This window comes from Mixophyes fleayi, chromosome 5 (genome assembly GCF_038048845.1).
Source record: "Mixophyes fleayi isolate aMixFle1 chromosome 5, aMixFle1.hap1, whole genome shotgun sequence".
Lineage (NCBI taxonomy): Eukaryota > Metazoa > Chordata > Amphibia > Anura > Limnodynastidae > Mixophyes > Mixophyes fleayi.
In genome coordinates, this window is record NC_134406.1 from 201,602,345 (window position 1) to 201,627,408 (window position 25,064).

General features: G+C 41.1%; 1 protein-coding gene across 3 annotated transcripts in view; it reads right to left on the reverse strand.

Moving 5' to 3' along the window:
- The window catches only part of LDLRAD4 (low density lipoprotein receptor class A domain containing 4), a 262,336-nt gene that overhangs the window by 87,929 nt on the left and 149,343 nt on the right, over positions 1-25,064 (reverse strand). The window lies entirely within an intron of this gene.

The window sequence follows — 25,064 nt, forward strand, 5'->3', positions numbered from 1 at the left end:
GGAATAATGGTGGTGAACCTAGGGTTAATTTTTTTATTGATATACTATGTTATGTTGAACAACGTTATGATATGTGTGAACTGTGAATACAAGCTTTTCTGTGTTAACAGTAAAATACTTTGATGTAAATACATATGTTGTGAGTATTGGTTATTTATAAAGAATATATACTGTGAAGTACTGGTGCGATACAGTGGTTATTGGATAAATAATTCTGTAAAGCTTAAGTGTTATTTACTGTGGTCAAAAGATTGAGTAAGGCAACATTGTGTAAGGAAAAGTGCATAAAGAGTTTTATAACAAGTATCTGAACAGAATAAGATGATAGCGTGCGCATGTGAGGCGCTACCACAGGTCCTTTTACAGGGGACACCTGGCTCACATTCAATACAATATAAAACAAAGACCCTACCTCTTTTTCAGATTTTTTAGATAAGTCCAGTTGAGATATTTTCTAAGCTCTACTAACCCAGAAGAAGTTCTTAGTTCTTAACACAAGTTTCCTAACAAGAGGTATGATCTGCATACTCCAACATTTTACTAGAGAAGGTTCTGGGATCCCAAAGTAGGCATGAAATGAGGTAGGAGAAGAAAATGGCCCACCCCAATGGATAACTTTTGGGAAACATTTAGGTTAAGAAATGCTGCCAGCTAAATCTCTACCTTGAAAAAGAAAATGCTTATTAAAAAAAATTAAAATCTATTATAGTACTCCACCCTAAATGAATTATTAGCTCTGTACCCTTCTAACTAATCAGATAATGTTGATAATTTTGGTGCTACTTACTGGGGTAGAGTCAAAGATTCAAATAGGAGCAAGGAGCCGCCAAATACTGCCTCGATAATTTGGATGCACACATTTTTGCCTATTATGGAAGGGAAACGCTGTTCATTTTTCTGCGTACCTCTATGAGACGTGAGCAAAAAAGAGCTGAAGATCAACCAATAGGCTGCTCAGGCTGCAGCCTGGGGCGCGCAGCGACTCATTTTTTTCCCCCTGCCATTTCTTTTAATTATGGCAGCAATGGGGCGGAAATCATCGGGACCGCCCCTAGTCACTACTACATGACAGGCAGTCTGGCATTGATCGCCGCTAGCTGCAGGCGCTTCTTACTGTGGTCACGTGAGATAAGGACATCCACACCTTATGTGAACAGAGTAAAAATTTGTGCGCACCGACAGGCAGCTAGCAGTAATCGCTGCCAGACTGCCTGTCAGGTATAGCGCTGGAGAGAATACTGCTGCGGCAGAACAATAGCAGGTAAGTCCTAATGTCTGGGGGCAGGGGACGATGCTATAAGGGGGCATTTAAAAAAATAGAGCAGCTTTGGGGGGCATGATCTTTTTATTGTGTGGCGGTTATGAGAATGCTCTGTGGTTCTAGGGTCATTACAATGCTAAATATTAGTCAGGTGGGGCTGATAGAGGTTTATATTGGATTATCTCTGACAACAATTTTCATATATTCTATTGCCTACATATGCCTGTGCTATGGGGTAGTTTTATCTGGCTATAATGGACTGTTGTGTTTTGGAGCCTAATCATTCAGGATTTGTTAACATTTAGCATTATAATACAACTGCTGCATATTTTCAAAAACAGGACCCTAACTTTCCAGAAGCCAGCTAAAAGACAACAAAGCTGCAAGAACAGGGAAGAGAGAAGAGCAAGAACTGGTAAGGGAGAATGCACAATCTATCTGAATTTGAATGCTGGCGAATTCTCCTGAATATACATATTCAGAAGTATTCCTATACACTTATATTGGGTGGTGGGGGTTGGGGGCGCTGCGGCTGTAATAGCCTAGGGTGGCTGGAACCCTTAATCTGGCCCTGCATACACATGGGGCCCAGTTACTTTGGTCAACCAAAGAGCACAAAATTACTGGCAAATTGCAGTGATATGCTGCCCAGATTTTCAGGCGTCCTGATCAACATTAGATGACAATGATTATGGGGTAAAAGCAATCGGCACACTGAGATGTTAGGTCAGTTAGTGTCTATGGGATCAATTTATTACCAATTGTATTTTAGTCACGTTAATAATTTATCACAATGATAAATTATTTAAAGTTGCTATTTAATAAAATACTTCAGCCGGGACAGTGGCTCAAATAGGAGCCCGCTCCAGCAAATAGTATATAAAGTAATCGCAAACACGTGTCCATGGCCATCGGAACCTGTAAGTAAAGTAGACTCGCAATGAAGAGGAGCATGAAGAGCCTGCCGAGGGGGTATCCAAAGACACCTCTCTCCTGTGCTGCTATCCTCATAGGATAAAAGGGCATAGCCAGCTGTGAGGGTTAAGCTCTGAAACTTGGGATGTAACATGTTCCCAATCCCCATAGTCACCTATGGGTAATATATTTGCGATCAAAAATGCTTCTGCAATCCTTTAATAAGTACTTCTTACTTTAAAATGCTGCAATCCCCAGTAATCCAGCAGTTGGGGGGGGGGGGGGGGGGGCAGTTGTTCTAATTTTCAAGTCTACTTTACAAATTGAAACAAACATCTAATTTCTATGGGCAGCCACCTTTTCCTTTACACCAGTTTTCATTAAAGTCCCAAAAGTCCCTACTGATAGGTCAGGATCAACTGCAGGATTTTGACAGATGTTTGGTGTTCCCAATGTTTGTCAAGTAGTTATTCATAATTTCCCATTGTCCATGTATATGGAAAGTTTGCTCAATAACCCCTAATTTATGCTGTGAACACAGATCAACCAAAAGGCACAGGACAGGTATTTGTATGTACAAGCCATAAGAGAGAGCACTGGGTAAGTGGTAAATGGCAGAAGTATACGTCCAAAGCTGTCTTGTATGCTTTAAAGCCCCAGAGAGATTGGGAAGCACTTCTACAGCTCTTCCTGTAGCCGAACACTTTGTTTCTGTGTGGGAAGGCGCTACCCAGTCTCCCAGGGTTTTTAAAGCATACAAGACAAAGCCTGGGACATATACCTCTGCCATTCACCACTTGCCCATATCATATATGAACTATATGGACAAAAGTATTTGGCCACACCTGTTAATTATTGAATTGAGGTGTTTCAATCAGACTCGTTGCCAGAGGTGTATAAGATCAAGCACCTAGCCATGCAGTCCATTTGCAAAGATTTCTGATACAAAATGGGTCATTCTGAAGATCTCAGTGACTTCAAGCGTCGTACTGTGAGAGGATGCCACCTTTGCAATAAGAGGATTTGTGAAATTTCATCCCTGCTGGATATTCCACGGTCAACTGTAAGTGATATTATTAGAAAGTGGAAGAGTTTAGGAACAGCAGCAACTCAGCCATGAAGCCGACGACCACATAAAACCACAGAGCAGGGTCAACGACTGCTAAGGCGCATGGTGTGTAAAAGTCGCAAGCGCTCTACTGACTCCATAGCTGAAGAGTTCCGAACTTCCACTGGCATTAATGCAAGTACAAAAACTGTGCTCCATGACCGAGCAGCTGCATGCAAGCCTCACATCACCTATGCAAAGTGTCGATGGACTGGTATAAAGCACACCAACACTGGTCTGTGGCGCAGTGGAAATGTGTTCTATGGAGTGACGAATCACTGTTCTCTGCTTGGCAGTCAGATGGGAGAGTCTGGGTTTGGCGGATAGCGGGAGAATGTTACCTGCCTGACTGCATTATGCCAACTGTGAAGTTTGGTGGCGGAGGGATAATGAAAGGGGCTGTTTTTCAGGGTTTGGACTAGGCCTCTTATCTCCAGTGAATGATAATCTTAATGCGTCAGCATACCAAGTAATTTTGGACAATGCTATACTTTCAACTTTGTAGCAACACTTTGGGGAAGGCCCCAACATGGCTGTGCCCCAGTGCACAAAGCAAAGACAACAAAAGACATGGTTTGAGGAGTTCGGTGAGGAAAATCTTGACTGGTCCACACAGAGCCCTGCCCTCAACCCCATCTAACACCTTTGGGATGAACTGGAATGGAGATTGGAAGACCGACCTCCTCATTTAACATCAGTGCCTGACCTCAAATTCTCTACAGAATGAAATCGGCACAAATTTCCACAGAAACCACTGCAGCATCTTGTGGAAAGCCTTCCAAGAATAGTGGAAGCTGTTATCGCTGCAAAAGGGGGACCAATGCCTTAAAGTATATGTATTTGAATACAATGTCCTTACAATCCCTGTTGGTGTAATGGTCAGGCATAAAAAATACTTTTGTCCATATAGTGTGTGTGTGATCTGGATAGAGTGATACATATATCTATCTATATCTCAGCCAATGAAAAAGAAATTGTGTTTTATAAATTATAGGGCTCTTCAACACCATGTTCTTTCTTGAATGCTGTCTTGCATTTTGATCCTGCTACGAAAATACCTTCTCTGAAATAAATTTCATGCCTTATCTCCTGAACCACAGGAATCCCATTTTCATCTCTCAGAAACTAGAAGTCAATACTGACCCTAATAAGTGGGCTGTTCTGCATCAAAGTCTTCTACCTTTTCCTTGTATGTTTTGCATCTTTACTTAAAGCTCTATTATGGCCCACACACATATCCATCTACCTTGTAAACTTTACTCCTTATCTTTAACCATTTGATTTTCCAGCATCATCTAATTGTACATGAACTTAAGAGCCGTCAGCAAAATTGTGCTTAACACCAGGAGCCGAATAGACATACATGACTATGATTGATGCTGCTGCTTCCATCACAGCATATGTAAGTAATTAGCAGATTCAGTTATTCATGGCATTGACTCATCTCACAGAGTGCAGATTCCACTGCAATGGCCTTTCCCGCTGTATGGAGTCACAGTGCCTGATTCACTTGGCATGTATACCAGGAATGTGATTGATTTAGCTCTTCCTACCAAAAACCCATGCACATGTATAAAATGTAGTTCTCCATTTAGCAAGCAAAATCTAATAGCTGTTAAGTGTTTTACCAAAGGGGAAAAAAGCAACTGGTACCTAAAACAGTGGCGATATCCATTGATTGAGCTAAAAAAAAAATCAAGTCTATCAAATTACTTTGAGAAGAAGCCTTAGCAGTGTCACAGGCCCTTAATGAACTGACTGCATTTTCAAAAGACACCCACAAAACCAGTTTGTGAAGGCAAAAGATTCAAGAAATAAGACCAGCCCACCTAGAGCACATTATACCCCCCCTCACCCCCCACAGTGGAATGTGCAACCTATTAATGTAAACTTCTATTTATAAAATAAATCTGTAAACTAACTGTACAGGATCCCAAAGATGTAACAAGATGGACATCTTGGGATTTGTTCATGTCATCCATTTATAAATGTACACCGATCCGCACATGTCCTGTTGTCCAGAGCACTGAGCGTTAAACATCAGTATCTATATAATGCCCATGGGTGATTTCAGCAGCAGTATTACACATATTTACATATATGGCACCTTCGAACATTAAGGTAACCACCACGTTATTGGGAAACTAGTACAACGATAAGAAAAATAGGGAAATAAAGGACCCTGCTGGAATAGCTTACAATCTAAATGGAAGATGGAATAAAAAGAAAAAGGTAGCAGTTACAGGTAAGTACATTCACTGTACAGGGGTTGTAGTAGCCTTAGGAGAAATGGATTTAAAGTTAGATATGGACAGATTTTTACGTAGTTGAATAATGAAATTACATTCAAGAGCTTTCAATGATTATTTTTAATCAGTTAGCAGCAATAGATAATATATATATATATATATACAGGCAGCTGAGAGGAGCAAACAATATATACAGAAAAAAAAACAAAAAACATAACTAGCATAGGTGAAGGGGGTGTAGGTGCTATGGCGGCCCACAGCTGAGGGGGCTCTTCCCTGCTGTGTATGGGAATTTTTCACCAGTGGTGGGTACATGGGGATCCTTATACAATTGTGCTATGGGGCTCAGAAATATCTAGTTACATGCATGCCATGGGATATGTGGAGAAATGAGAGCTGAGATGTAAGGAGGTACAGATGTGTGTAGTGCTTTGAATAAGGGAATGAAGATTTTTTTAGGATACGCAGTAGACTACTGAAGGTTCTCAGACAGATCTGGAATACTAATAGGAAGACATTGTGTGGAGGGGGGGGGGGGGGATAATACTAGCAATAAAACTAAGAGTGGAGGTGTGGAAACTAAACAGGGTGTTACAATAGTTCAAAGACGACAGAACATAGGGGCAGGCATTCATGTTTCAGTTGTGGCTTTGGAGGCAAAATATAGTGGGCAAGCTTTAGCAACTTAGGGTCAAAATTTTGCCAGTGAAAGCGCTTATTTTAGTTTTGCCAACAAAAGGCGTTACGTCCGACTATAACCCTGCAAGCATTAAGATTCGCTGAAGGTGGCTTCCTCATTCCTTAGTGCAGTACAAGCGCCACTAAAATATTTGTTAAATAGACCGACACCTGTTCTGGTTTTTTTTTTCCAACACACAAACAAGTAGCACCACTTATCTGCCTTCACAATATTTTATCATTAAATTGAATATTTTTAAATCGCTGCAATTTGGGACATTTTGATAAATGCGCCCTATAGTGCTAGATGTACAACTTAAAGAGAACATTGAGTTCTGTGAATGAATTGGATGCACATACTTTAGTAAATAAAATGCTGATTGAGACTGGATTATAGAAGATTTCTAAATAATTACCTCAGAGGAAGATCCATTTTAAAATGATCCCTGGAAATTCTAAAGGTGCTAAATATACATTTTTAATTTAAATCATGTCCTACCAGACGTGGTTTAGAGATGGAATAGTACATGGACACACTTCACTTCCCGATACATCAGAGATATTGTCAACAAATATCTACTTTGCATCTAGTGTTTGAAACTCAACTGAGTAGTATTTAAAAATGTTAATTTATAAATGTCAACTTTGAATTTATTCAGAAGATCCTGTCCCCTACCCGCTGGCTCAGACCACCTAAAAAGACTCTACTTATTATTTGGCAATCCACTGACTAACCCATCAGGTACCATGATGTACATTATAAAGAAATGCCGGGTAACCCTTCAAGTTACCTTCCCCTCAGACTAATTAAGAACAGGACCCCCAGTACCTACATGAAGGCAAATAAGCAATCCCTCTCTCAACGCATGAAACGCTTTCCAATACGTTGTACTAGTTATTTAGGGGACTCTCTAGAGTCCCTCTGGTTAATATATGTACATGTTATTGCCTTGTAAATGTTTTCCACTTCACATTGCATTGTTTTGAAATTATACTGCACAATGTATACCCATAATGGCACAAACGTGCTATGTATATATGGGGCTGGATCCTATATATAAATACTGTATTTTTCAATATTGCTGGGTCTGGATCCCCCTAGGACAGGAATATCTTTATTTTCATCCCATCAAACTATTTCTAATGCCACCTGTAGGCTTGCTATGTCCCCTCTGGGCTTAGAGACCTTTGCTTGCATATGGGAGCTGTTTGCTCTGTTCTTGACTTACCTTTGCCAGCACACTAGGCCAATTCTGACAGCGATATCTGGCCTTGCGCTCTGCAAACTGTTATGTCAAAATTAGAAGACTAATAGCAGTCGAGTTTAATACAGTCTTAAATAGAACCATGGATAGATCCTTCCTTGAGGCACACTGAACAGAAATGTCTGACCTTCAAAAATCTAAAGCGCAAGCCAATTTCCTTAAAATCCTGGAGAGTTAAAGAGCCATTAACAAAAGAAAACACATTTAATTTTGCTGTGCATGATACTTATTCAAGAAATGAACCTTCTAAGCCATGTTTCAAATTTAAACTGTCTAATGTTCATGTACACCCAATAGAGGGCTCAAACCATGCCCAAATCTTAGCTGATCTTTCTCATCTAACTTCTCGCCATCATACTACAAAATGGACTTTAACCTACCACTATTACTACTAAACAGCATATTTTACCTTAAATGCTCTGACACATCACCTACCATACTATGGGAGGCCCATAACGCATTACTTACAGGAAATCTGTAAGCTTCTCCAGGGATAATTTTTTTTTTTTTTTAGCCAAACACACTCTCACCAGATCAGACAATCCTTGAGAAGGTACAAGCAATCAGATACACATTAAATGTAATCATTTTTTGAGCAAACATTCAAGAATCTAAAATAGTTAACAAAATAATTAAACAAAAAGGAGGCAAAGCATATAATCATTTATATAGTGTCAACAATTCCGCAGCACCGTACATCAATTCCTGCCCCCATTGGAGCTTACAGTCTAAATTCCCTAACAAACACACACGGTGGTAGTCTTAACCCCTATGACCGTAACTCCAACAGATAACATGACAGGAGGTGTATTCCCCAACAGAGTGGTAATACTGACAGGTTGGAAGACAGACCTCACAAACAGTGGCAACGAATGAAGAAGCCATCAGCCAGCGATTAACAGCAGGAAACAGAGTGTGCACCTTGAAAATGATGTAAACTGGTAATTTTAAGGACGCGCCGCCTCTACAATACTGTTTAATAAGCCGAGTACATTGTAGAGGCGGCGCGTCCTTAAAATTACCAGGTTTACAGCAGGAAAGAGTGTGCACCTTGAAAGTGACGTAATCGCTGACTGCAGGCTTCTTCATTAGTTCTCACTGTTTGAGGTCTGTCTTCCAACCTGTCAGTATTACCACTCTGTTGGGGAATACACTTCTGGTGCATTCATGTCGTGTTATCTGTTGTCGGGGTTACAGTCATCGCTAAGAGGTACCCGAGAGAGAGAGACACTAAGGTCAATTTGATATTAGTCAATTAACCTACTAGTGTTTTTGGAGTGTGGGAGAAAACCGGAGGAAACCCACGCAAACACGAGGAAAAAACATACAAACCCCACACAGATGAGGCCATGGTTGGGAATCAAACTCATGACCCCAGTACTGTGAGGCAGACGTGCTAACCACTGAGCCACCATGCTGCTCATCAACTCATTTTCAAAATACAAATAACAGTTGGCATAAGAACTATCCCCCCAAATTAGGAACTTATGGATAAAAAATTGGATTGGTTTTGGTGTCTGTTATTTTCTGTTTTTGTTTTTTTTAGAGAGAACCCTCCTTCACCATTTAAAATCATTGATAAATATGAACTCCCATTCGTTCGATTTACAGCCTTCATATTTACGTCCTTTATCTTCTATTTAAACCATAATATACATCATTGACAAAATATGGACAATATCTTCTTTGCACAATTTCATGCATACTTATTTAACGTAAGAATGGCATACCTGCCAGCGGCGCACGCAGGATTGCTAGGGGTCCCCCCCACCCAAAAAAAACCCGAACAAAAAAAACAAACACACAAAAGCCCCGTTTCCGCAGCACTGTACTATACAGCAGCCGCGGCGCTGCTGTATACAATACATGGGGCACATCGTTAGCGGAGGGGAGGGGGTTTCTAGAGACGCAGAAACCCCCTCCCCCCCTGCGTGCGTCCCTGCCTGCCTACTTTTGTTGGATAGATTCACTATTGTAGAATGGATACCCCCCCTCAGGTTGTTTCTTAGCAAGTATCCAACTAATGAAAATAGTCACATAGGGCATTATTTTACACAAGCAACCTTGTTGTGTCAGGGTTTCAAACATTTTAAATAGATAACTAAAAGAGGATAAAACATACATAAAGCGCTTCCTTTCCTTGCACCTGATGATATTTCACCACAGTTGAAATGATGTTCTATTGCAGCAAATATCTAAATATAAAACATAACTTTGCATAGTATAATACAGTTTTAAATATACGAAAAGGGATTTCTATGGGAAAGTTTGTGACTTTTTATAGGATGACACCATCCAGCCCCGTGTTGACACCGCCGTTTCACACCCCTAAGGGTTTCCACTTACAAGATGTATGTGGGATATGCGCCCCAAACTGGATAACCAGATGTCTTTCCTACACCACGAACAGGGCCGGATTAACCCGAGGTCTAACTGGGCTACAGCCCAGGGGCCTCGGGCATCCGTGGGGCCCTTTCTTGGAAGTATTACTTTTTTTGTTCAGCTGTAGCGCGAGCCGCGATACAGACTGTACAGCGGTCTGCGACGTCACTCACCTCCATTGACAGGCTGCTGGCAATGGTCCGTCCGCGGCGCTCATTAATCTCCTTGCAATGGAGATCTCGTGAGAGTGAGCCAGTCTCACTCTCACGAGATCTGCTCAGTAAGAAGATAGGTGCGCGCCGCGGAACGGACACTACAAGCAGGCAGGCAGTGGGAGTGAGCTGACTGAAGAACACAGAGGTAAGCTGGCTGGCTCAGACATTGTCTTTTTGGTGCAGAGAATTACAAGGGGGGGCTGGCTGGTACCATAGTGTGCACTTTTGGGGGTGATATTTGCAGGGCGGGGTTTGGGGGCTGGCTGGCACAGTGTGCAGTGTTGGGGGAGATATTTGCAGGGCGGGTTTGGGGGCTTGCCGGCAAAGTGTGCACTTTTGGGGGTGATATTTGTTTATAAGTAACCTTGTAAGAAAAAATAAAATTTTGTATTTTACTTCATTTTGGCATTTTGAGAATACTGATATGGTATATTAAAAGGAACACAGCTCAAACTACTTATGCCCAATCCAATATTACTGGGGAGCCCCCAATAATATCGGATTAGGCATAAGTCGCTTGAAAAATGGGGGCCTCACAGTACCCCTAGCCCAGGGGCCTACAGTGTCTTAATCCGGCCCTGACCACGAATCACACCAACTTGTCTCACACAGCCCGAATCCGTCCGGATGGTCTGATAACCTACTTCACCGTTACTCCCCTCGGACCGTGCAGTGTAATAAGTATAAAAGAAAAAGGAAAGCAATCTAGTGCTTTATCTTTTATTTAAAACAGATAGCCAGATATCACATAAGGAACCGTACCGGAGATCAGGTAAGTCAAGCAGCGGATATATGAATGGTTAAGTCCCTCTCACAGACCTCATCGTTCTCACTTGTACTTCCTCTACCGATCGGCTCCCAGATAGATTAAAACCAACGCGTTTCAACTTCCTCCTGAAGTCTTTATCAAGGTGTAAACGTTAAATCCCATTAGTGTCCTTTATAGTACTCCACTAATTAGTCCGCCTCCCCCCTTCTCCAGACCGAGGCTTGGTGTGAGACGTTATGCAGAAATCTCTCCTCCTCCAAAACGAGGTCTGGTTTTCTTAAAGTAAAAACACCCAATACGGACCCCTATCGAATACAGATGACATACTTTCTATCCTAATACGTATGGATCCTCCTTTTTCATAGGTACTTCACCAGACGAAAGATGCCTCAGTGCAGTTCAAAGAAAAAGATGGAAATACAATTAGATTAAAAAATATCAGTAATATCTCACCACATAACAACTGCCATTCTATGGAATCTTAGCCTTACACAGGAATATGCATGTTATTAGTGTGACACCACATATTCAATGCCACTCTATGAAATCATTGCCTTAGCCAGGCAGATAGATTGATCAATATGTATACAGCCCAACACACACACCTCATCATAATTATATGAGGTATGTATTGGAAACAACCACATATAGCTGTATTGGATGAGTGCTTGAAGTTTAAATAGATAAGTTTAGATTGTAAACGCTTAATAACCTTAGATTGTACGCTCCTCTGAGCAGGGCCATCTCTCCTCCTGTTTCCACCACTTCTAACTCTGCTCTCCAGCTACTTAGCCCTCCTCCTCGAGGGTCCTCCACCCCACGTCCACTCTCGCTCTCTCCTCCCCCCTGGGGGTCTCCCTGTCTTCCGCGCCCTCCTTCTTAGGCCCCGTCGTTTGCGGATCCTCCCTCCCCCTTCCCCGCCCTCTAGCTGTGCATTGAGCGTACTGAGTTGCTGTGTTTACTGTACTGTGCTGTCTCCCATTGTATTGTGATTTTGTTTGTCTCTGTACGGCGCTGCGGATGCCTTGTGGCGCCTTATAAATAAATAATAATAATAATAATAATAATAATAATAATAATAATAATAATAATAATAATAATAATAAGTTAAAAAGAGCAGCTAGCCTCTAAACCAGTGATAGGCAACGTGGTACACTTCTGGGGCAGCAGGCCGTTTAATCTTAAAAAGGGCCTCACATTATCCTTAATCTCAGATAGGCACACCTATTTGTAATAACATATCAGCAGGCATTTTAAACAAGCGTTACAAGTTATAAATAACAAAACTGACAGTAAAGCAAAAAGTAGGGGGGGGGGGGGCTGAGTTAAGGATCTGCGGGCCATGGGGCTGCCCTATTGACCATTGTGGCTCTGAAGTCCCCCCCCTTGGATGCAGGCCTGCAGTCACCCTTAATTTGTGCCACGATAGTAACAATATAATTTTAATGTACCACAAAAATTATTTCTAGCACAGATTTTGTTTTTGAGGAAAAGCCTTGAAAAAGAAAACAAAAATAACCCCCACAATTTTTCACCATATAGGCTCTTAACATTTTTCTTTCAGGAAAAAGGAAATAGAATTGAGAATGTGAAGCATCAAGTTCAGTTTCCAGTAAGGAAGTAATGACCAATTTTATTCAGCATCTAAGCAGAGCGACTGTAAATAACGATGGTTCATCACATTCTATTCTTGCTAGCAGCCTTATGAGAACTCTTTTATACATCAGCCATTTGTAATCTAACAATCACATGTAGGTGACATTCCAAGGTAAGAATGATCGTCAAACAGGATCTGTGTCTCTTGCATCATCACTGTAAGTGGGGGGGAAATTATGTGCACTCTTACAACCTGCATTGTTATTTCCCCCCATCTGCAAGACTTTCTACACTTCATTAGAGTCCTTTCTTTAGACAGAATTCTACAAGGTTCTTTTATAACACTTTTTAAACAGCCTTCAACAGCTACACTGTTCCAAGCTTAACGGACAGGAACACAAGGACACATGCAAACAAATAACTCAGATATAACTCCAAGCTGAAAAGATTAGATATAAATGAATGTCTGTGTGTACACAAGTGTCTAGTTATCAGACAGAGCAGGTTTTACTTCGTTATTGTACATTTATACTGGTTAAACCATAATGTTCAGTAATAGGGCAGAGCAGAAGAGCCTACTGGCAACATAATAAGAGGTATACTCACAATCCTGGATAGGTGGAAAGGCTATCTAGTCCCAGATATACAGCAGCAGAACTGTAGAGTAATCATAATGAGCCTTGATTACCCACCTGACGCTTGTAATTCAAATAGTATCTCCCATGCTAATCTCATGTTAATTAGACCTTTTGATGTGAGTGTCTAATACCCCTTAAGGGAAAGGCAGGGGTAATTAGACTTGCTGTCAGATGTCCACTGTGTCCAAAATAAGAAGCAGGAAATCACAGCAAGGCTTTAGGATATCACAGATAAGCGTAAATATTGTTAGCTTTGCATTGCATGTAAATCCATGTTTAGGTAAACAAATTGCATCCTGATTCTAAAAATCAGCCTATGAGGCGGTGTCTAAAACTGTATATAAAAAAAAAAAAGCCCTTGTACCCTGAAATTTATCATTCTGATGTTCCATCTGACCTGACCACTGATACCTTTAATCACTGGAACTGTCCTTGTCAGTACACTTGAACAAATTATTCGCTCTCTGCTTCAAGACCCTGCTTGACAACTTCTTCAATATTGCTGTAATCCTGTGACCTACAGATTAGACCCTAAATCTAATCCGTCCTCCGGCTGTTCTGAAGTTTGGACCCGGCTCCTAGTACCACCGATTTGTCCGCTAACCAGCAGCTCTGGCCAATCTGATAGGCCAGGGGGGATCCATCTACAGAACCCTGATCCATAGTAAGCGGTCAGGGGTACCAGCCCAAGTGTACCAGCACGGGAGTACACTAACAGTGACAGTTACCCAGAAGGAACGTGGTTCTGGATGCCATAAAGGAGTCCAGTGGAGGCAGCAGGCTCCTCCTACTGCAACAGGAGGGACGTATTCGCAATAACGAAAGGGGACGGTGGCAAAGTAAGCCCAGCTGGTTCCCAGCAACAACAAACAGGGTGGCATAGGCGGTCCATCCTGTCGCAAGTGGGCTGTGATCCAAATCGCATCATAATGGCCCCATGGACTATGCTGACGTGCATAACACCTCAAAACCCCTGCACTTGCCTCTTGGTCCCAAAAGTAGGTAACTATGCTAGGTATTTGTGGAAACTATATATTTACACAAGCTGAACAGAAATGGCATCACCGACATATCCACCATCATGGGTTAACCTACTGCTTCAGGTTTGTGCACTTACTACTACATTGGTGCAGGCGGACACTGACTATCCAAGTTACAAGTTCATATATACCTACACTGATCTGGGTCATATGGTATAATGGACAAGTGACATTTTACTGTAAGATCCCCAACATTACAAAAACACTTTACATGATATACATTGTGCAAGGGTTACATTAGCAATAACGAGATTTATTCCTATGCACTCATTTGTATATTTTTACGTGTGTTCCTGTAAATGTGCATCAGCATAGCTTGCACAATCTTTGCAATTTATATGCCTATAAGGATTAAACACAGTTACTTGTAACGGCGCGAGGCACCTGGCAGACCTTGGTGTCAGTGCAGTGTCGTAAAATGTGTAGTTTGTTCAGTGTTTGTGGTTCAGTTTGTTGTCAATATAGTATGGGTGTTTCAGTGTTAGTGCAGTGTGTTTTATCAATGTATTAATGCAGTGTGCGTGTTACATGAAACGATTACATTTTATGGTAGGCCTTTAAAATAGAAGTTTTGTGGTGTAGGTCTCAGTGAAAATACAGTTTACTAGCTCATCGATAGGCAGCATTACCATGATTTTGATTCAGCCAATAAAGTAACTCCCTCCATTGTGTGTTGGTGATGATTACAAACGTAACAGCCAAGACAAACATTGTACTAGTGCTTCATGATATTGCAGGGCATTATAGACATGGGTTTACAGCTTAAATTAAGCCTTGATGAGTACTCCAGTTCTATTGAAAAGAAACAGGAGTCCCTTATGGGACCAAGGGACTAATATGAAACTGTTCATAACTGTTACTGTATTACGAGTATTAAAAACAGTTTGGTCACTTTACCTTGCCTTACAACCACTCCAGAAATTGCTCGCATTACCTTTTTTGCCCTCGCCCTAAGAGAACTTATTTTTTCCATGTTTTGTGACTCAAATATTGCTGTGTTTACAAGCACAATGGTTATCCACGTTTCATATGTCATTTGTAGTTATGTAGCTATGTGCTTGAAGATTTAGAAAGCTTTTAGATTTCAGCCACTACAGTGCTTTCCAAAGTTCATGCACATAATTGGTACTTAACCTAGAGAGGACACAAAATGTTCTTGTACAAAATACAACATGAGTTCTTTAAAAGCCTTTTTTAATTGTGACCTACCATGATACATACATGGGTATATAGCAAAGTGCAAAGTAGTGCTAAACATGTTTAATGAGAATTATACGCAATAGTTTATGTGCAGCACAACAAAAGATTTTTTATGTACATTAAGAGACAACAGTAGATTAATCTTTAACCACACACACTTTTTCACCATACATTCAGTCCTCACTCATCTCTAATACATCCTACAAATAAGCCTTCACTCAACTTTCATAAAACTAAGTCCATCTCATACACCCAAGACTGTACTCCATCCAACACACACCAATTCCAAGGAGTGCATTCCCCTGCCCCCCATATAAACCCACCTGACTTACTGCAACAAAGGCAAGAAAACTGCTGCTCCAGCTCAGCCTAGACAGTAACTATGCGTGCCCAGCGGGTGTGGGGTGGCGACAGAATGGCCAACATGTTCTACACAGTGATGCACCCGATTTACCTGAGCACACATCACAGCTTGGGTAGCACAAACGGAGTAGGAAGATTAGTGATATTTGGCAATGTTCAGCAAGTGCTCAACTTAATTTATAAAACAAAAAAACCAACAAAAAAAAACCCTTAATACATGTGTGCTTTTGAAGCCTTTTTCAGGATTTTGCTAACTTAAATGGAGTCATTTTGATAGGTCGAGCAGTACTCCATTCATGCATCCCTGTGCATGTGCTCTTTTAAAAAGGACACAATAGCTCTTTAGTGGGAGTGAACCACACGGGCTAGCCTTCGCTCTCCATGCGCATCAATGACCCTTGGCCACCCTACAACCGCTTCGCCAGTTCACAGATTGTCCTTCCTTGGACCACTTTTGGTTGGTACAAACCACCGCATCACAGGAATACCCCACAAGACCTGCCTTTTGGAGATGTTCTGACAGTCTAGCCATCAAAATTTGTCCCTGATCAAAGTGACTCAGATCCTCACGCTTGCCCATTATCCCTGCTTCCAACACAACATGATGTGGATTTTTCCTGTGTCTATTTTTATATGTTATTATAGTGTTTTTGTGAGAACCACTTTGACACTTTTCCCATAGTGTATAGTCCAGAGTTTATTAGGGGTGAGTCTTATATTTTTATCAATTACACTGATCTGGTTGCTCATATGTGTCAGCGCTGTATTCCTTCTCATTTTAGACTGCTTCCAACACAACAACTTCAAGAACTGAATGTTCACTTGCCGACTACTACCTGGGCTGTTTCCAGTGTTTACTTAAGGCTAGAAGGGACTAACCCATTGTTAAGGTAGCATCAGAATATTTAGAGAAAGGAGGTATTCATGGAAAATATAATTAGCTTTTTTTAATGGTCTGTCAAAAAACAAAAACTCTAAACAAGCAGATTAGACACAAACTAATCATTGTCACTGCCACACACCTTGGGGGGGATTCAATTGGGCCGCATTATTCTAGGAATAACGCGGCCCGCACAGTATTACCGCTACTATGGTAATTTTAATGCAGATTTTTGCTCGCAGCCAATTGAATGAAGCCATTAGAGTGATCGCATTCTAAGAAAATTTAAAAACAGAAAGTGCATTTCCTAATCCAAAATGCAAACAATTCAATCTGTCTGCTCAAACTTCCCACTTGTTTTGCACCACTCATTTTAAAATATTTTTTTTTTTAGTGGAACACATTGATTAAAGTTCCTGCATGAATGTTGCTTTAGAATTATATTAAAATACTCTAGTTTTATTTAAAGTATCATGAAGAAACGACTACCTAAAATAATGAATTCTGACATGAATGAAAAAAAACACCTAGGACCCGAGTCATTAAGGAAAGTAAGGCCAAAAAGGAGTAAATGTTCTCTTGGACAAAACATGTTACAATGCAAGGGGTGCAAATTAGTTTATTCTTTTGCACATTTGATAAATAATGTCTGTCTTTCCATATATCAAACAAATACTTGAAAGTTTTAATTTAAATTGAAAGTTTAAGTTGATCTAGAACATGCCCTATCCCAACCATAAATCTGTCGCAACATTTAAAATTTACCACCCCCTCCAATACAACATAGTTTTGCCAAGGTTTATAGTTACTTATTTTTTGCCTTACTTTCCTTAACGAGTCAGGCCCAATGTGTCTACGGACCGTACACCGAGACACATTGCTTCTATTATCAGAATTAAATTTCCACTCATTTTCCGCTCTCCTCCAGAGGTGCATAGAAAAATGAGCAGAGATTTCTTGCCGTAAATAGTGTAAATATCCACAACTGAACATTGAGCCACTGTTCGGCAGATCCTCACATTGAATTGAATTTCCCCCAATGAATCCACTTTAGACTTCAGAGAAAATATATGAACAGTGTAGAGACAACATTATTAAATACTCAGAATTTATACGCTGTAAGTCGTGCGGTAGCTCTAACAGAAACGGAGACCCTTTTACATATTTCACCGAGGGCTCTGCAAAACTCTAGGGTTACCTCTACATGTAACAATTCACAGTTAAAGAAAATTCAACAAAATTTTCCTTGAAAAATTGAGCACATGCCCTTCATAGTATACATGCCATTTCTAAAGATTCAACATTCGTACACTGGATTCTACAATTTCCTCCACTCACTTGTAATACAAAAACTTCTTGCTAAAAACAGTACAAATTTCAAATAATTCTATAGTAATGTATTTGTTTATACAAAGACCCATCTTGTATACTTGAAATCAATTACTCTTTACATTAACTGGCAACTAGACTGATGTAGAATAAAAGGTGAAAATAATTTTCAATTGCTTATGTATTTACAAACATGGCATTAAAAGCATGGCATGGACCAGACATTCTGGAGTGCTCTCAAGCTACAACTACTTATTGAGATGACTGTACATTGCAGAGCACAACAGACTCTTCTGTTCTATAAGAACATTTCCCCAAGCGTATTCACTTTTTGACGGAAACCACGGCCAATTATCACTTTTTTCACTTCCATATTGGTCCTCCGCTTTGAGTGTTCAAATTCGAAAGAGACATCCTATAGATGTTACATATCCAGTTTTCAATGGACTCTGCGTACTTAGGACTTTGAACATTGGTATAGGGTAATTTAGTTAAAATGGTTTTGCCTCATTAGTAAAAAGAAAAAAAACAAAAAACAGGCCTATAGCAAAGAGCCTAAGAAAAAACATAGAAATCAACTGTTGAATCATGGCAGATTGCTGGCCAGACTGTGACTTAAGAGGCCAGTGTTCTAACAATTCTGTTAGGCTAGCAACCTGCTTACAGCATTTTACAAAAACAAAATTTATTGGGTATTACAAGGAAGAAATACAGTCAACTCTTGTTTTCAAGCACATCCTGAATAATATAGATTGTAACTGATATAAATATAGTTGTGACAAAGTTACAAACAAAAGGCATTAACATATACAGTTACAAACTCAGGTAGCACATTTAAGGGACTTGTTATTTACCAAAAATGGGGAGCATGGTAAGGGAAGACCGTATGTCAATATTTCCTGTTGAATTTAGGAACCATAGAAGGCTTCTGGAGGTAGATGTTAGGTGGTAAGTGCTGTTAGCTGCATGAGTAAGGATTCTGTTCATATATCTTAGTAACTTGCCCAGAAAGAATGTTAAGGACAAACAGGAAAAGAGAACTCTACATCTAGACAGTGTGAACAACCGACTAGCACATCACAATTGTTTGTTTTGTAAATGGTAGGTTAAGTTGTAAGAACGATCAACCTTGCCAAAGCAAAATGTGTGCAGTTGTACCATAAACTACATCCCCACAGTCTATTTTTTAGCCATAGCAGTTATACAGGATTCGTTTTAAAAGACAAGCCCAGTATGGAATGTTTTTGGATGTCAAGATGTGTATATGCAAATCAAATGAAAGGTTATGAACAAGTATTTACATTTGGATACTTACGTCTGACAATTGTTGGAATTTATTCTAAACAGATTACAACACTGCAAGTAACATGGATATGGTTTAAAAATAAATAAATAATTTTGAGTTATCTAGGGTTCCACAGAGAGAAATCAGACTGCTGTACACTGCAAAGAAGGTGGTGCTGTGAGCAGAGCTGGATTAAGGCTTCGGGGGGCCCGGGGCACTTAAGACAGGGGGGCCCCTAAAATCTAAAATTAAGGGCATAGTGACACATCCTGCATTACATCACCTACAGCCCACAGTATGACACTTACAGCTCTCCCAGAGCGCTCGCCTAGGTTGTCTGCATAAGACAAATCATTGCATCCACAAACTAAAATACTGTACATTAAAACAATAATCAAAACCACATTAAAATGGGTATCGATACTGCACATTATATATACACACACTGAAATCTAATGCAACCTTTAATATAAGTGGCTGGCTTCAGTAATACTTTAATAATGATTAATAAAGTAGGGGATTATTCTATTACATACCTATTCCTATTCTCTTCACTACCTCTTTAAATTAAAATAAATTTAATATATTGGACGAGTTCCGTCATGAGAGGGAATATTGTAGGGCTATCCGGTCTGATACTGTGCCAGTATATTGCAAGGGTTTTGATGTGTTACATTTGGCTAAAGCATGTACCGTTTGATATATGTGTTCCTCACCCACTATGTACCCCCCCTACCCCGATTGTTTTTATTGTCCTTCCCTTCCTCCCCCCCCCTCTTTTTATTTCTGTACCCCTTTAAAAACAAAAACTCAAAACAAATAAAAACTTTCTAAAGTAAAAAAAAAAAAAAATTGTATATGATATATTTAAGTGAACTATTATTACAACTAAGATTGGCCAGGGAAAGTGTGACTCACCTAGGAAGCCACGATCAGCCCACTCCTCACGTCTCTCACAGTTGTCCTTGCCTGTAAGGAGCTGCTGCAGCTCCATTTCGCCCATTTTAGTATGTACAGCAGCCGCGGTGCTGCTGTACATCTGCCCCGCTGACAAGGATTTTAATCTAGATAATAGAGATAGTTTTATAATTAGAAAAAATGCTTCTGTAACCACGTTTGTGGATCGGGATGACTAGTCATTTTCCATACATTGTGAATTTGACCAGTTGGCACAATATATTCGTAAGTAACAGGTTTAGCAATACCGGGGGCACTAAAGTAAAGAACTGACTGCAACTAAGCCTACATTGGTTGTTCAGTTTGAGACAAACAAGCTCACATTCAACCACTGGAGTAAATTAAAATTAATGTTTATGTTCTGGTAAGACAGGAGTTGAGTGTGCCCCAAAAGGTCATCTGAATTATCATAAACAAAATTAGAGAAAAAAATTATATTACAGAAAATTAAACCACGACTAGACATCTCAATTGAAAAGTATTTTGCCTATTAAAAGATTACAAAGAAATAAGCTTATAACAGAGTACCTACTCTATATGGTGATAATCCTATATCATGTATGCATATATGCATGTTAAACATCTTGTCTGATTAGATTAAAACATTTCAATGTATTTCAGGTTTTTGTTTACCCAGTCTTGTTTCTGCTGGAAAGGACAAGCAGTTCATGTAAAAAATATTTTCCCCTAATCTTCATACAAAACTGCCACTTCAGAGAGATTTTACAGTAAGTAGAAAAATCTTGTTTAACACAATAGTTGGGGGACACTGCTCACCTTGGGGTATAGAGGGCGCTGTGGGAGTTAAGGCTCTAAAAATTTGTCTAGCCTCCTCACCTCCCCTCTATGCCCCCTCCACTGGAAGTACTCCGTTTATTTACTATTATTAATAGAGTGTGAAACACAACCAACAGAACACTGAACAAAACTGTCAGAACATCAAAATAGTGGGAGCTCTGTGTTCCCCAACTCGTGTTCAAAAGGAAGATTTTATGGCAAGTACAAAAATCTTGCTCTCACTTTCACACTAGGTGGGTGACACTGGTCACCTTGGGGACATTCTAAAGCTGCCCCTATGGGTAGGAATGCTAACACTGAGCGGCACGTAAAACTTTAAGGCCAAACCCGGAGTCTATGAAAACTCTAAAACCTGGCTAACATGTGAACTGAAGACCAGGTAGCTACCCTGCACAACTGGTCAACTGAGGCACATTGCCGCGCCACCCAGGAGGCACTAATCAACCTCGTGGAATGAGCAGTAAAAACTTCAGGAACTGGAGATCCCTCAGAAATATAAGCCTGAAGTATAGTAGCAGTGATCCATCTGGCGACTTTTTTTTGTGGCTGGACAGCCACACTTACGGTTGTCATACAACACTAGAAGACTGTCAGTCTTCCAAACAGAAGCCGTACAGTCCACAAAAATTCTCAAGTATCTAACCACATCTAAATGAGTCAGAGTCCTGACTGGTAGCCCCAAAATCCAGAGGGAACACTGGGAGAACAAGGTCTTGATTTGTGTGGACCTTTCGAAACCTCTGAGTTGAAAAGACGAGTTGAAAAGACGACTTCATCCTGATGACCACACAATCATGAAAAATCAAGAAGGGAGAGCGACAAGAAAGAGCCGCCAACTCCAAGACATGCCTAGCCGAAGAAATGGCAAGCAAAAAGGCCACCTTCTAAGAAAGTTTAAACAAAACAGACGTCAAAGGTTCAAAACATTACTTCGCTGAAAGGACCAAATTAGGGTCCCACTGAGCCACCTGGAGAATAAAGGGTGGCTGGACATTTAGCACCCCTTGCAGAAAAGTGTGCACGTCTGGCAAACAGTCAGCCGTTTCTGGAAATCCACAGACAATGCTGAAACCTGGACCATACAGGAATACCAGCCGCAATCCCTTGTCCAGACCATCCTGAAGGATCGCCAACACCCTGGCCAACCGAAAAACACAGGTGGACACCTTGCGCTTCTCACACTAGCCGATGTAGGACTTTCAAACAGGATGATAGCTGTTGGAAGATTATTGTTTTCTTGCCTGGATCATAGTTTTGACAACACTCTCTGAGAAGCCTTTTATTCCAGAGAATCAAAGATTCAACCTACAAGTCGTTAAAGCCAAGCGAGGTCCTTATGGAAGAATGAACCTTGGCTGAGAAGATCCTCAATGAGAGGAAGATGCCAAGGCAGAACCATGGACATGTCAAGGACATCTGTGTATCAAGCTCTTCTCGACCAGTCAAGCACCAGCAGAAATCACTGGAACTCGTTTGCAACTTGCCTTTTTCAAAATCAAAGGTAGCATCAGAAGTGGTGGGAATAGGTACAGCAAGCTGAAGTTCCAGTCAACAGTCATGGCATCCAGTAAGAACACCTGAGGGTTCCTGGTCCTTGCACAGTACTTTTTTCACCTTGCGGTTTTGCCAGTATACCATCATGTCCATCTCTGGCTGACCCCATCGATAGACTATATACACAAACACGTCCGGATGGAGAGACCATTCCCCTGGGTGAAGGGCATGCTAACTTATATAGTCTGTCTCCCAGTTTTCCACCCCTGGAATGAAATGGCAGAAACCTGCTGTTCTGCCCCTTTCAAGAATTTTGATACACCTCTCATGGCTAGAGAACTCTGTTCCTCTTTGATGATTGATGTATGCTACTGCCATAGCACTGTGAGATTGGAATAGGATTGGCCAATTTTGCAGGTAGCACTGTGCCTGAAGTAGGGAGTTGAATACTACCTGAAGTTCCAGGACATTCATGGGTAACCTTGCCCCAGTGTCTAAGTCCACCTCACCCAAAAGACTGGCGTTTGTGGTCACCACAGTCCAGTTCCAAACAGAGAAGGAACACCAGAGTGAGGTTGTCCTTCCTCAGGCACCAGAGAAGAATCAAGCGTGTCATCACTGACAACCTGAATAATTGTCCTTCCAAACGAGGATCTGATCAACAATCCCAGAAACACCATCTGCTGGGTAGGCACCACACTTGACTTCTTGAAGTTGATCACCTATCCGTGAGCTTGCAAGATGTCCTTAGTCAGATGCAGATGCAACTGGAGACGAGATATCAACTCCTTTATCAGGATATCGCCCAGACAAAGTAAGAAGGTCATCCTCTGTAGAGGTAACTGAGCTGCCATGAAACCCATCACCTCCGTGAACACTCGCGGGAGGGTCCTGAACGGAAAATGGTCCTGACCAAACGCAAACTGCAGGAGGTTCTGGTGATCTGCCCATATAGGTATGTGTAAGTAAGCATCCTTGATGTCCAAGGAGGTCAAATACTCACCCTTGTTCAATGAGTATCACTCAAGTGGGAATCGCGGTTTTCCAGGTTTCGGATAGAATTGAAGGACCAATCCTGTTTTTGTACCAAAAAGATTAGTCGAAGCCCTGACCTCTCTGCCCTAGCAGAACCAAAACTATCATTCCTGAATCCCGAAGTGATTGTCAGAAGAGAGACCCTTCATAGAGCAATACAGACTCCCTGGGAAGAGGTGTAGACATGAAGCGCATTGGTAATGGAAAGACAGTAGACTTCGCAAAACGTGCAAAAAGAGCATCAATGCTGGCATGTGTCTCCCACGACCCCATACCTGAAACTGGGGGAAAAAAAAAAAAAAAAGTAGTAAAGTTGAGTATCGGAAATTTATTATCAGACTTAAGCCTGATAATAAATTTCAATAGTTGGGGATAAGGAGGAAGGAACAGTTTTTTCTTTGCCCATTTGAACATGGAAGTCTGGGAAGCAGTTTGTTCCACGTCAGAGATATTAAGGACCTGTCTTACAGCCAGGTTCAGGTCCTCATTTCCCTTTCCACTAGAGAGATGTTCCTCAACAATGGACAGATCCTCAGATGGTTCTGGATGATTCAGACTAACTGTATGGATGGATGGATCAGTGTCTGAATCTGCAAACTCCAGTGAAATAGGGAGACGCAAGCATTTATGCTGTCTACCCCTGTGCCAGTATGGAACAATTTTTCAAGGGTAGTGGACACAATGGTCAAACCCCGAACTAACCTTTCCAAAATAATCACATAGGCGGGCTCCCGGGAGACTCCTGAGCCACCCTGCTATAACAGAGACACCTGTCCTGAAGGAGGGGCATCTGACGACTGTGTACTCAGAGAAGAAATGGTATCAGCACCTACTGTTTCCAGGCGTGGGTTGTCTCCAATTCTGAAATGGAACACGCTAGTTACTTCGCCCAGGCTGGTTTCACAATATCTGCTGCACCCGTAGATGAGCGCCCACCCAGGTCCTTCGGCCTCACCGACATTGCACAGGCCTAACTGGTCTGACCATCCACCAGGCAATTTGGAATCACACCTGGAACAGGTGAAATACATCAGAGACAGCCTCGGAACTGGTCCCTCTTTCTAACAGCTCTACAGTGTGTCATTATCTTCTGTTTTACAAGCTATCTATGATAAGAAGGTCTGACAATATAAACACCACTATAAGTATTTTAGTGAAACTGTATCACTAAGGATATTTATAATATAATAGTGTAGCATCTATAACTGGAACCAAAATCTGCTCTACAAGGTATCTCAAAAGGTGTAAAGTAGAAACTCAATAGATATAAAGAATACGCTAAGCCACTATGTCTACAGGTTTTCAGTCTCCAGTAATAACCGCATCTGTGTGCACCACAGGTATATAGAGAAAAGGACTGCTGAGCTTCAGAAGTCTGGGGGGAAAAAAAAAAAAGGGGGGGGAAGTTAACCCTTGTGAAGCCAGGCCTTCAATATGGCTTGTCTATGTAATAGTGCAGTCTCTATGTAAAGCACAACTACATACACCCACATAGAGACCCTGGTGGGGACTGTGCTCCAGCGACAGTTCCCCACCAGACAATATGGGCGCTCTCCTTTAAGTAGCTGCAGCGGTCACCGGGTGATCGCCGTGAAAAAAAACACACA